Source organism: Ochotona curzoniae, unplaced genomic scaffold, assembly GCF_017591425.1.
Source record: "Ochotona curzoniae isolate NIBS_2020 unplaced genomic scaffold, NIBS_Ocur_1.0 scaffold_3835, whole genome shotgun sequence".
Lineage (NCBI taxonomy): Eukaryota > Metazoa > Chordata > Mammalia > Lagomorpha > Ochotonidae > Ochotona > Ochotona curzoniae.
In genome coordinates, this window is record NW_024467114.1 from 26,648,085 (window position 1) to 26,662,827 (window position 14,743).

A 14,743-nucleotide genomic window follows, 5' to 3' on the forward strand; every position below is an offset into this window, starting at 1 on the left:
CAATTAGAACCAGGTTAAGGCCCCAGATCAATGGTCACAAACAGAGGGGGTCCTGTTCAATGGCAAATTCCACCTCAAGCCTCATCTCTGCTGATGATTCCTATCTGCAGAAGAAGCAATAAGGCATTCTGTTCTGTCTCTGGGGACAAAATAATGACTATTTCTAAACAAAATCCACAGTTAACCAGATTAAAGCTTAAACCAAAAAAATTAAAGAGGTACCTATTTAAAAGGCAGAGCTATAAAGAGAAATATATAGAGAGAGACATATATAGAGAGGATATATTACATTTCTATAGATATAGATATACACATAAATATAGATAGAACATCATTCATCTGCTGGTACACTCCCCAAGTGGCTGCAACAGCCAGGACAAACCCAGCCAGGAGCTTCATTTGGATGCAGGGATCCTAGCACGGATCCAAGCACTTATGCCATCCTCCACTGCTTTCCCAAGTGCATTGGCAGGGAGCTGAATTGGAAGTGGAGCAACCAGGACTCTACCTGGAACCCATATAGGATGTTGGCTCCCTCAGTGGTGGTTTTTACTTGCTACACTGCAACACCAACCCTCGAACAAAATTTTTTATTTCATGGTTCAAAGCTGAAGTACTTACTTAACATCTATATTTAATTTCATTGGAGGCAAAAGTGAAATTAGAATGAGATCACTGCAAACTGTTTGAGAGGGAATTGTGTAGTTAATGAATGCAACATTTTATTAAAATGTTGCAACCCAGGGCAAGCAGCTTAGCCTGTTAAGATGCCCAGATCCTGTATGGAGATACCTGGGTTCCGTGCCTGGTTTGAGCTCTAAACTCTAGCTTCCTGCTAATTCAGATCCCAAAGGACAATAGTGATGGCTTACATGACTGCAAGCCCGCCATTCACGTGGGAGGTTTGAATTGAGATCTGGGATTCCAGTTCCAGCTAGACCAGCTTCCGCTGCTGTGGTTATCTGGGAAATGAACCAGTGAATTAGAATCTTCTCCCAAATGAAAATTTAAAATAAATAAATAAAATTTTGAAACCCATAGCACATGCAGCTGCATTGAGGCTGCTCTGCGAAAGGCATGCTGCTGGGATGTTGCCCGTATGCCAAGAAATATGCCATGTTTCTGGGGATCTGACTTGCCCCACACAGTCATGAGAATATAAGTTCACCTATTCAAATTGAACTGATACATTCTGTATGTGACAATACAGGGTAAATGTTTTTTAATTCTATCACAAGTAAAGCACTATTGTAGCTACTTTGGTATGCCAATTCTCACCACAATAACAACGTAAGATGGCTACCACTGTAATTCCCATTTCACAGACAGGCACTGAGTGATACAGACAACACATAGAGAGACTACATTCGATTTCTTGCATTATCGAGCTGCCAGGCTGCCATAGAACGCAGGTGGTCTGGCTGCCCATGCTTTCCACTTGGCTTCCATGAAATGTGGGCCCCTGGCCAGCTCTCCACAGCCTCACAGGGGAACCTCCAGAAAGAAGAGCGGGTATACCCTGTGACACCTGAGGCCAGGTACCCAAGAAAAGTGTCCAGATTCAAGCTAATTGCAGGGAGAGTAATGGCTGACTTCAGGGAAGTTGCTTTACAAAGTATTTTTGGATCCACCAGTGTGGTTGGTTTCCAGTGTTGTTTCTCTTCAAAGCAGACCATGAAGTGTGTCAAGTACAGACTCCAAGGGCTTGCTTCTATAAATAGGTAACTCTATGCCCATCTGCTGACCCTGTGCTTGGGCCCCTGCCAGCCACGTGGGAGACCCGGATGGACTTCCCAGCCCTGGCTATCGTAGCCACTTGGGGAGTAAGCCAACAGGTGGAAGGTCTCCCTCTGCTGCTATTGCTGGTCCTCTGTGAAACCACACAGAAATGGAAAGGAAGTAATGTAGACAGCTCCCAGTGACTTAACATTGCTGAACATCCATAGCATGGTGAGAAGGTAGGAAGTAGGTAGGTCAGGTAATGAGTCTTATGGCATGGAAATCTTTCAGCTTATTAGGACTCTCCAAAGCCAGAACATTAAAAGTAACATTAACACTGCTCCTTGGGCTACCCATCTCCAATGCAAACCATCCTCCTCCTAAAAATCAAAAATACTATGATAATTCTACTAATGTGAAATATGTGTTGACAATGTGGAGCTGGGGCGTGATGGAGGCTGGGTCTGAATTGCCAATGCAGACTCAGAAATACTGGCTCCCTGACGCCATCTTTCACATAGTCATCCCCTTTGACTGCACCAGATAACAACCCTAACACATTTGGGTGGGAATCAGACAACTCAGAAATGCAATTTCCCCGGCTGCCTCAAAATGTAATTTTCTTTTCACTTATTCTCCCCCAGCTTTATTTGCATGTAATGTAAACACAGCTTTGTGCATTTGACTTTCATTTCATCATTTTTTTTCCCTAAGATTCTGAAGAGCAGGTGCAGCAACACTGTTAATGGCCCTTTCTCCTTCCTGTGGTCAAGGCCAGAATCTATGAAGCTTATGTACTCTTCCCACGCATGAATCAAAGTTAATGCTAACTGTAGGCAAGTGAGCAAAAGTCAGGTAGAGAGTTTCTGGGGCAGACTTCTCCACTCAAAAGATATAAGACAAGGAAGAGAGATGTTCTCTCTGCTTCTGAGTGAATGTTACTATGTCTAGGTGTGATGCCTGGAACTGCAGCAGCCACTGAGGACATTGAGGCCAGGTTTTGGATGTTTCTGAGCCTTCAGAGTAGGCAACCACGGAGGCCCCTCTATTTCTGAACTTGTTTGTATAAGAAAAGCAGATGTCCTTGTTGGCTTTGTTAGTCAGGATTTTCTTTCCCTTTTTATGTAAGATTTATTTATTTTTTACTGGGGAGGCAGAATTACAGAGAGGAGAGACAGAAAGAGAGAAAGAATTTCTTTTCACTGATTTGCTCTCCAAATGGGCACAATGGCCAGAGCTGAGCCTGTCTGTAGCTATCTGGAGCTTTCTCTGGATCTCCTGTGTGAGTACAGGCTCTCAATGAGTTGGGTCACCCTCTGCTGCTTTTCTAGGCCTCAAGCAGGGAGCTGGATGGGAAGTGGAGCAACCAGGACACAAACAGATCCTCACAGGAGATGCAGGTGATTTAAGGTAGAGGGTTAGCCTTTTGAGCCATAGCACTGTGCCTTCTGCATTTTCTTTTGCCTAGAACCAAAAGTGTCCAAAAAGAAATAGCAAGGCATGTGAGTGTATAATTCACTTTCATTAATGAATTCACTTTCAACATGCATTAATTAAGTTTCTAACTAACTCAGAGACAGAGTCATAAATAAAATAGACAAATCCCTTTATTTATGGCGTATAAGTTCTACTGGGGACAGAGCAGAAGGGAGAAAACATTCAATGTGGACCAAATAATGAGATATGGCATGTACTTGGCATCGCATTTCAATGGCTACCTTATTCCACTGTAATTTATGCTAAAGATGCTGCTATGGTCTCCATTCTTCTGCAGAGGACACTGGGGCTGAAAGGCCATCCGTGACGTGGTCAGCTTCCGAATCCAGACCTCCTGACACCAACCCGGACATTATCTCCTCTCCTGCCCTATCATGCCCCTAGCGTAGGGTATAGGTCAGCAATTGTAGCAGAACAAGAGCCTTCGCCAAGTCCCAGAACCTGGGACATGGACATGTCATCATGGGTATGCATCGACCTGCCCTCAAGCCATTGTGTGCCCTTGGGACTGTAAACAGGTCAAAGCAGTAAACTTCAGGCCAATTGCCAACAGAGGGCCATTTGGCAACTGTGAGCTCAACACTCTAAGCTTTGGATGGCTGGACCATGGGGCAGGATGGATTGGAGCTGGGGGATTCAGGGGACCTGGGATTTTCTTTCCTGGTAACTATCCAGACTATCCAGCAAAGGATGTGGTCCCCACCCCTGCAGGAAACCCATGAACTCCATGGAAGCGCCATTCAGTGATGGTGACTTCCATTGATTGGGCAGTTACTACCTGCCAGGTGATGTGCCAGTATTCCCTCTGTAGGATCATATCATGAAGCCAATGCTGTTACTATTTTATTTATTACAGACAGTGAAACCAAGATACAGAGCTGCAAAAATGTGACGGCGCTCTCCGGATGAAGAAATATTGTGGTTTTGGCCCAGTCTTTCTCTGCACTCCCTGTCTGAGGAATAGGGGCCCTGGGGGAGTCTGGGGCACTTCTGTTCTCCACTCTGTTCCAGGCTAGTGTTGCAAGTAAAGCTCCGGCTTGTGTTGTATGCAGTTTCCTGGGACTGAGAGTTCAAAGCTCTATTCACCTAAGACTCATCCCCCAACCTACTCTGCTTCCAAGACCATCATCTTTGGGCCACTCCGTGGATGGCACAGCAATATGAAATCACTAGGAGCTGTCTAGATACCTCCTGCCCATTTCTGTATCCTTTCAGTGTGGACCTGAAACAACAGCAACAGAGAGATCTTCTACCATGTGGTCAGTCCCGAAGTGCCTGCAACAACCAGCGCTGGAAACTCCGTATCTTCAACAGGGATAGCAGGGGCCCAATAACTTGGGCCATTGTCTAATGCCTCCCCAGGCATATTAGCAGGGATTAGGATTGGCAGTAGAGTAGCAGGTCTCAAGCCAACACTCAAGTGGCGTCATTGCTATCGGTGACTTTACCCACTGTGCTACAATACCAGTCCCTAACTTACCTTTAAATTCCACTTTCCTACAAATTCTTTGAAATACCCTCATATCCCCAAGAAAGAAAACCCAACATTCAAAAGTCCAAATGGAAAAGAGAAAAAAAGAAAGAAAAAACTTTAAAATAAAAATGTTTGTTTAGATTTTGTTTGCGAAGAAGGAATGGAGAGGAGAGAAATCTCCATTCTGATGATTCACTCCCCAAACGCCTGCAGAGGCTGAGACCAGCCAGGTCCAAGCCAGGAGCCAAGAACTCATCCTGTGTACCTCATGTTGTGAGCAAGGACTCAGCCTTGAACCATCACCTGCTCTCTGCCAGAGTGTACATTAGCAGGAAGCTGGAATTGGGAGCAGAGTGAAGACTAAAACCCAGGCACTCCAAAATGGAATGCTTGCGTTCTAAGCAGCATTTAAATTACTTAGCCAAATCTCTGCCCAAGCAGAGACGCTTATGAAATGGCTGTCCACAGACCTAGCAGCATCCTTCACAACAGGGGACAAGAAGATCCAAATGCCAAACAGGGGAACAGTAAAAGGATCATTCTGGTGCAGGTGGTCCTTGAGACAGGAGATGTCATTGCAAGACCACGACAGCTCAGGCTCTGTGCCACACCCCATGGAGTGGTGGCTCCCACACCACAAGCTAATTTTCTCTGCAGGTTACAAGCCCCCAGCTCCAGGTACCCCCAGGCTCTTTTCCTGGTTTCCAGATAGCCCATCTTCCAGCAATATCAGACACGGAGGTGGACAAGGAGCCCTGTAGGGTCTCTTCTGTAAAGGATACTAATCAATCCTGGAGGGAAGGCCCAGAGGTTAAACACTCCTGTAGCCTCCCTCATCCCAGACCAGAGTGCCTAGTTCCAGTTCTATTTCCAGTTCTAGCTTCTTGCCAATGTGCATGCTGGGTGGCCACAGGCAAGACCATCTGCTTGGAATCTGCTTCCATGTGAGAGATGAAGACTGCGTTCTAAGCTCCTGGCTTTGGCTAGGCCCAGTTCTAGCTGTTTCAGATATTTGGGAAATAAACCAGAAAATCAAAAATCGATCTCTGTCACAGTCTCTCCCTCCCTGTCACTGTCTTCCAGATAAGATGTTAATTATATGTGATCAGGACTTTAATTGTGCATATAAAGTCACCATATCCAAACACAGTCACGCTGAGGACTGGAGGTTCAGCACATGGACTGTGTATGCAACTATTCGGTCCATAATAGAGGCAATCAAAGAATTTTAACATAAAATCAAGTATTAACAATAAGATACATGTTAATTCTCCTTAACTGTGTGCAAATAAACTATATTTTTATCTTGAGCTCAACAGGCACTCAACAAGCCAGAAGGACGTTATGTGCTATGGCTCTGCGATATATTTAGGACTCAACATACTCCCCTGCCCTGCACCTCACCGTCAGATGATCCACATAGGTCAGATGTGATGTCAAGTAAATTAAAGTGTTATTTTATTATCCAAGGTAATTGTGTCTGTATTAAAAGGCCATTATACTGAATCGGTTATGTTGGTGATTATGCATTAAGGATGTGGGCTGACTATCGCCCTAGCTGAATGCCTGCGCTTGTGAAGGTGGGGTTAGCTCCTGGATGTGGCAAATCATTCTTAACTGGGCTCTCCAAATGTGCACCTCCAATGTCTTTCTCTAAGCCATTAAGAGATTGAAGCCCGTCCCCCAGCTCCCCAATTGACCATCCACTAACAGGGTAGGAAGAAAGAACTGGATGTCCCACTGTTATCGGGCTGGGACAAAGCCTTGGAAGAACTGTGCTGGCAGCCAGGCCCTCAGCCAAGCAGCCTGTAAGAGCTCTCCATCACATCAGATGTGCTCTCACAGGAAGCCAAAGGAGCCAGGCCATCAAAACTTCACTTTCAGTTAGTCTATTTATTTAATCTATTTGCATATTAATCTTTTTTGTAAGCTTCATGGATTCTCACCATTGTAAGGAATGTTGAGACAAATCCATTGGTTTGACCTTCAAAGAGTTGGTGGAAAGGGATGGGGGCGGGGGTGGGGTTAGCTCAATGGTTAAGATGCCCACTTCTCACATCAGAGAAACTGGGTGTGACACCTCCAGTTTCTGACCCCAGCTTTCTGCTGGTGCAGACCCTGGAAGACATATACTATGAAAAAATAATTGCAAAAACTTATGTACCAAAATCAATTTTATCCATTCCATTTTTCACAAAACGTTTTGAAATCCGCTTTAGTGTAACACCCCTCACCCTAAGCCCCACATAAAGCAACTCAGTGCTTCTAAGCCTCCTGCAAGGCTTCCTGTCTGACAGCAAAATCAAAGAGAGGAATCTACCCAAAGTTTCACAATGACTTGAAATTCATGGGTTTGTCTCTAAAATATGGGTTTCCAGTACCTGTCCACTCCCTAAAACCACAAGCAATCCAACTCCAAGATGACATTTTTTTGGTCACAGGATAGCTTATTCAAACTCATAGCAAAGAATTATATGACTAATCAGAAAGTAACAAAACTCTATAATAAACTTTACAAGAAATGGGAAAAATTAATTTACCACACACATACATATACCATCACACACACCATAACAAACACAATCACACCATCATACACACACATCCTATCACAGATACTCACCCCATGATACACATACACATTCTATAATACACACATACACCATCACACACACACACACACACACACATATCCTATCACACACACAGCTTTTTAGCAATGTCTCCAGTAATTGGAGAATCATGTCTTATTTTCACCTAAGATGACGCTGAACTTAAACTCATTTATAAATTATAAAATATGCATAAATTAACAGTTTCAATAAAAATCTCAACAGAATCTCTTTAGAAGCTTCAGAAGAATGAGTCTAAAGTTTATCAGGAAAAATAAACATTCAATTACAGCCTGGAGAGTCTAAGAAGTGAATAACAATGTTAAAATGTGTGGTGTTGGCACAGAAACAGATCATGTGGTTATAGTGAAAATTAGAAAATGTGAATGGACATTTCTTTGAAAATCTTTTTTCTGGGGCCGGCATGACAGCCTAGTGGCTAAATCCTCACCTTGTGTGCGCCAGGATTCCATATGCGTGATAATTCATGTCCTAGTTGTTCCATTTCCCTTCCAGCTTCCTGCTTGTGGCCTGGGAAAGCAGAAGAGGATGATTGGGGGCCTTGGGACCCTGCACCTGTTTGGGAGACCTGGAGGAGGTTCATAACTCCTGGCTTCAGATTAGTTCAGCTCTGGCTATTTTAGTCATTTGAGGAGTGAACCAGCAAATGGAACATCTTTCTCTCTGTCTCTCCTACTCTTCATAAATCTGATTTGCCTTTCCAATAAAAATAAATAAAATCCTTTTTAAAAAATCAGATGAAACAGCTATTCCAATCTAAAATGTGGAACTGAAAAAAAGTAATTGGGTAAAAGCAGATGCAATCTAACAAAAATACAAGAAATAATATTTGTGAGATTTCATTTATTTGAAAGGGAGAGTTACAGGGAGAGAGATAGATTGATGTTTCATCTGTTGGCTGGGCCAGGCCAAAGCTGGGAGCCTGGAACTCTGTCTGGGAGGGGATAAAGCACTTGAACCATCTTCTGCTTCCTTCACAAGTGCATTAGCAAGAGCTGGATCAGAAGCAGAGCAGCTGGGACCTAAACCAGCACTCTTATGGGATGCTGATGGGTGGTGGCTTAACCCACTGCCCACAGTGCTGGCTCAGGAAATACAATTTTCTTTCTCTCTCTCTTTTTTTTAATCCGTTTGAGAGGCAGAAAGACAGAGCTCTCGCACATGCTGTCTCACTCACCAAAATGACCACAATAGCCAGCATGGCCACAATAGTGGCCAGGAGCAAGGAATTCAACTCAGGTCTCCCACCTGGCTGGCAAGCACTCAACTGCTTGGGTTACCACTTTGCAGTACTCATGGTCTCACCAGCAGGAAGATGGAATGGTGAACAGTATGTGGACATCTTAACTGCTAGACCAAATACCTTAAAAAGGAATAAGATTTTTAGAGGTTTTGACCACAGTTCTTGGCGCATCACAAGCATCAGGTTCTGAGATGCAGGTACAGTCCTTCAAGGTATAGTTCATTAAGTAGACATAACTAACTCTAAGCTGCCTCTGCAATTAGAAACGTGTGATTGCAGTTTACAACATGGCTAGATGTAAATGCCATCTGCTTTGAGAGACCTTCCTACAATGGATTTTTCAAGGGACATACAGGTCTTAAAAGTTAGCCATTTTTCATAACTGTCTCTTTTTTCCATATATTTTTCTTGTAGGCCTATCACCTACATGTTTAAATTTTCAGTTATTTCTGTCTGCATGCACAGGTTCAGCACTTGAGATCAAAGCAATTCTGCAACAGCTCTGCCATGAGCGCACACCTTCCTTCTCCACACATTCACCTGCTCGTCCCAGCGAGGACGCAGGTTGAGTCTAGTTTCTCTGAGAGATCAGCAGGCATGTAAGATATTTTTGGAACACCAATTCCAAGCAACACAACGTTCTTCTTGCCCAACCAAAGAGGAACCGAACTCCGTAATCACAGCAAAGCTCCAGAAATGTCAGCTACAGAGCTACTGCCATGTTAGCCTCAATGGTCTTGGCCAGCAGCCACGAAGAAACCCCAAAGTGATGTCTTCTCAACAGGGGACTAACAAGAGGAATTTCTTTCACCTGGTGTTCATGGCCCTAAGTGGCTCTTGTGGTCTTCACGGGTGTAGAAAGCCCTCAGGTGCCTGACCCTGGTGATGGATGTGGCATACTCTGCCCTTCCTCTCCTTGGGGCCTTCTTCCCAAGCAGTCTTAACCCTTGGAGCCACCTGGGAAGGGACCCCTAATAAAGGACTCTGCTGTCCAGATAAACACTTGCAGTTCCCAAAAATCTTACCATGACTTAGCCGGTCTTGCCCAAAAGAATGACAGACTCGCCAGAAGTCAGAACTGACACCCAGATGGATGCGCTCAATGTTCACACCCAGAGTTTTTAAGCCCTTCTAGAAGGAAACACAGGAAGGAAACAGCCCATAGCACAGATCCATGGCGCCAAATAGCCCTCATGGCCAGTGAGTCCTCTACAAGAGGGAATTTGGTGCAAAGGCAATTACTGAAGAGGGGTGTCTTCATAGCTCTATTGATCCCTGTTGGGAGACTTGGATTTTACAAAGGAAAGCAAGATGTCCAATCCCTGAAGACTTAGTGGTGAGTGGCATGGGGAATATCCAAAATAACCAAAATGATTTCCTATGAAATCAATTCAATTACAGAATCCATACAAAGACCGCCACGGGCCCTCCTGCCTCGCCCAGATGTGCTGTTTGCGTTGGCATAGAGCAAGGTCTAGCCACTGAGAAGAAATTTCTCATTTTCTCAGACATCACAAGCAAAACAAGGTTGTGGGCGGTGTTAAGACGGGGAACTCTTACTGCTTATCACCTCTCAGCAAATATTTGTTGAATGACGGATTAGTATGGTCTGATTCCAATTCTCCCACGTGGATAGGCTATTACCAAACCCAACTGATCTCAGTGTGATTTGTGGCTCCGTCATTTTTTATCTTGACTGATAGCACTTGCTCCTTTGCAGTCTGACTTCTGCATTTTACAGCAGTCATCCCATCCCCCACCCCCGCCAGCCTGGTATGGAGTTTCAGCTGCCAACTTCACCAAGAACCTGTTGGGGAAATCCACCAACACACAGTAGGAATGTCCTTGGTAATACAAAGCATGCAGTGTGATGATGAACTTGACCATGCTTGGGAACACTTTTTCTTTGAAGAGTGATTCACTTACTTGAACGACAGACACCATCTTCTAATTTCCTCCCCAGATGGATGCAGTAAGAACCAGGGACTGCAGCCAGGTCTCCCACACGGAGAATAAGGACCCAAGTACTCTGGCCGTCACCCATTCACCCCAGGTGCATGACCAGGAAACAGAAGCTTGAAATGGCCAGGACTGAGAGCAGGGACTTTCTATGACCTTGGTGACAAGGCCAATGCCTGTCCCAACCTGATCTTTAAATTGCATTTGATATGAACTTTTTCCATTGCCGGCTTACAAGACATTCAGAAGCAACCTATGTGTATAAATAGAGGAGATGTATAAACTTGTATACACACAAAAAATTACTGGAAATGGATTCAAATTACTAACAGGAAGAGATAGGAAGAAAGAGTGGAAAGGGTAGCAGAATTTGGGGTTTTGATTTCACACTGGTGGTGTCGAATTCTTTTCTGATTGAATTTGTTGCTCTATGATTTTTAGGGCAGATGTATTGTTTTCAGGATTTTTTACGATGCCTTCCATGTTCGCACCTTTCTCGGGTACTGCCTATCTCAATCTAGCTGACTTGGTGCCCTCACAACTGGTATTGTTTATTTCACACTCATCTCTCAAACTCACAGGCGCTTTGCCCCCAAATATGACCCTTCCCCAGATCATCAGCTTATGACTAAGTGGATGAACCATCAGTACACAAACCCTTCGTGGGGTTGTTGAACTAGTAAAACTGCCTTGGGGAGGGGAAAAAGTCAACTCAACTAGGTCAGCTCCAGCCTCAGCCAACACTTGCCATGCCAGTGGTGGGACACAGCGGGGTACAGGCCCCGGCACCCTGCCCTGGAAGTCATGGTGGGACTTAACCGGGGCAGCTCTGATTCTGCCAGCAGGACTGGGAGCCTTCCAGTTTCTGGGAAAGTGCATGAGACACCGCCATTATCCTCGGGTCATTGCCGCAATAGACCCAAACATCTCCAGCCTATCGCGTCAACGTGTACTCGGGGAGTCTTTCACACACGGATCATTGGCAAGCAGCGCCATAAAAGCCCCCAGGAGCCCTGGCCCCAGCTGGGCGGACCAAATCTGGGTGCACACGGGGGACTCCGGGTTTGCATTACTGACATCGCATTGTGTCCTGTGCGTGACCGGGAACAACCTCCACCAAAAAAAAAAAAAAAAAAAAAAATCCTTGGCAAGTGGCTTGCTTCGGTGCATACACAGTACTCACTTTTCTAAATGACGCGTCAGCAAGTTGAGTGTGCCACAAATAACTCCTAAAAGGCACAAAACGCTCCTAGAGGCCCCACTTTCACACGGCCTGTTGGCCAGCCCGTAGAACGCGGCAGCCCGGCTGTCGTGGCTGCCGTGAGGGTGTGGGTTTGTCTTACACGGAATGAAGGGCAAAGAGAGGAACCTGTTTCGCAGTCTAAGTCACTGCCTCTACCAGCACCATTAAAGTTTGCAATATACGCTGCTTTAAATGCCATTTGTCATCACATTAAAAAAAAAAATTAAGAGACTTAGCCGATTCTAACATTAAACCAAGGGTTAAACTGCCATTAGCCATGCCAACACTCTCTTATGAGCGTGAGTTAGAGTCCCGGCTGTTCCACTTTCAGTCCAGCTCCCTGTTTAGGTGCCTAGGAAAGCAGCAAAAGACGGCTTAGGCCCCTGCACCTGTGTGAGAGGCATGATGGCATCTCAGGCTTCTAGCTTCAACCTGGCACAGTCCTGGCCTTTGCAGTGTCAGGGGCCATGGAACAGCAGATAGAAAAGCTCCCTTTCTGAAGCTCTGTTATTCTTTCAAGTCAATAAATAAACCTTTCAAAAATGCATAGCGTCACTACCCAATCAATAACTAAAATGATGTCCTAGGAGGGCGTTGTGTCCCGTACTTAGAACACCCAGGCACTAAATACCATCTCCATGTACCTGTACCTCCTTCAGGGTCTACCTCCGGCCCCTAACTCCAGCTTCCAACTAACGCAGGCTTGCAGACAGTGGCTCTCAGCGCACCTGCCACCCCCTGGGGCAGCTGGAGTGCTCCCCAGCTCTGGGCTTTAGCCTGGCCCAGCCCACGTCCTTGTGGACGTTTGGGTAATGAGCCGGCGAAGAGAGCTAGCTCGTCTCTCTGCCTCTCCACCAAACCATTGTCTACATTAATAATGAGACCGTGGACTTTTCCTTCCAAACCAAGTTTTCCTTAGAACCCAGTGTGTTTTCTCTACTTGATGGACATTCTCCAGGGTGAGGTCAATGTCAGGGGTTCCAGGCAGCTCTGTGTCTTGTCTTTCTACTTCATATCCTTTCTTTTTTTCCCCCACAGCCTTTTTCTTAGCAGCCTGAGGGAGACAGGGGAGAGTATGCTTTAATTTTTTCCATCATAAAAAAAGATCTTCAGTGGTGCATCCAAAAGAGGAAACGAACTCTAGTTCCCAAGTGACAGCGTCGACTTGAAGTCATCTTCCTGGGATAGGAACCGGCTGCAGCACGAAGGGACGGAGGCCTTTCCCTTATAGACGGGGTGCACCCCCCCCCGCCCCGCCCCCCAACCTCACCTCCGGATGCGCAGTCACCACAGTCCCTGGATCAGGGGACGCGGTGGCTGCAGTCTGAGGCTAGTCTAGCCAAGAGACACAAAAGGGAACAGAGAGGAGACAGCGAGAGGGAGACAAAGACACGGGGGAGTGGGGGAAGAGGCCCGGACTTGCGGGGGCTGTGGCGGCCGGTGCTGGGGGAGCAGGGTCGCTGTGGGACAGCAGGTGACGGGCAGGGCAATTTGAATTTCAGACTCCACCGCACTCGGGACGCTGCTGACAACTTTATTAGCACCGCAGAACCGACCGTGACTGCAAGCCGGGAATGCAAATGCGCACCGGGAACCGGGTCTGGCTTGCTGGCTTGCCTGATGGCGCCTGGGAGCAGCTGTGGGTGCAGGAACCCTGCAGAGGTGCCACCGGCAGACTGGGGCCCGGCTGAGGAGGTTGGACCCTGCTGGTGCTCAGGGCTTCAGCTGCACACCAATAGTCCCTTGTTCCTGTGTTGGGCCAGCGGGAGAGCCCTGGTGCAGGAATGTGCCCCCTAGGGAAACTGAGGCAGGACCACAGAAGGAAGCGCAAAGACAAGGAGGGCAGGATGCAGCTCTTGGCAACAAGTCACGTGGTGCCTTTTGACAGCCCCGGTTATCCACCAACTCCCCCCCAACTCTCCCTCCCCAGGCCCTGAAGGGCAGGATTTTGATCATTTCCATTAATAATGAAAACAGCAGGAACCACAGTCGACATCTTTGGAGGGCTTCTTTTCCCAAGGCGCTGTCAAGTGCCTTGGCCACCTTCCTTTAGTCTCTGAGTCTGTTGGGGCCCACAGCATGTGATCAGTAGTGGTCAACCCTGCCATGCCTGAGCCATCTCCTGGGATTCTGGGAAACCGCTTTCTTGCTCTGAAGAGAGACAGACCCTTGATGGCCTGGCAGTTGCTATGACTTCTGCTGTGTGTGTGTGTGTCCACACGTGGCGACCACGGAGGGGCCAGGCAACAAGCAGTGCTGGCCTGTCCCTGTCCGATGACATCGTGCTGCTACCTGGTTTTTTGGTTCCTTTGTTTTAATGTTGTTTTTCAGGAATATTCTTGAGGCTAAGCTCCGTTGGGAACAAGATTAAAAAGAAGTGAACACTTCAGGCATTTGGCCCTGGGCCTCCCCTACTCCTCACTGCTGTCATTGGCTCTCAGCACCTTTCCTAAGGCACCAAACGGAACCTCAGGGTCAGTGTTGTGGCTCAGCGTGTTAAGCCACTGCTTGCAACACTGACATTTCATATCAAGCCAATGTGAGTCTGGGCAGCTTCAGAACCAGCTCCCTGCCAATGCACCTGGAAAGGCAGTGGGTGTTGGCCCAAGCGCTTGGTCTCTGCCATGCACAGGAAGTCCCATGTGCAGCCACAGGCTCATAGCTTTGTCCTGGCTCATCTCGGTTGCTTGAACAAGCAGATGGACGATCCTTCTCTCTGTGTCACTTTGCCCTTCAGAAAAATAAGTATTTCTTTCAAAACAAAAGAATAAAGGATCAATGAAACTTCGTACTTCCAGCTTCTCTTCCCAGGCACTCTCCTCTTATTTATTTGAAAGTCTGAGTAAGAAAGTCTGGTCTATAACTACCAGAGCTGGGTGAGGTCACTGCCAGGAGCTCAGAGCTTCATCCAGGGCGCCCACATGGGGGCCGAGGCCAAGCACCTGGTCATCTTCCTCTGCCTTCCCAGGCACGTT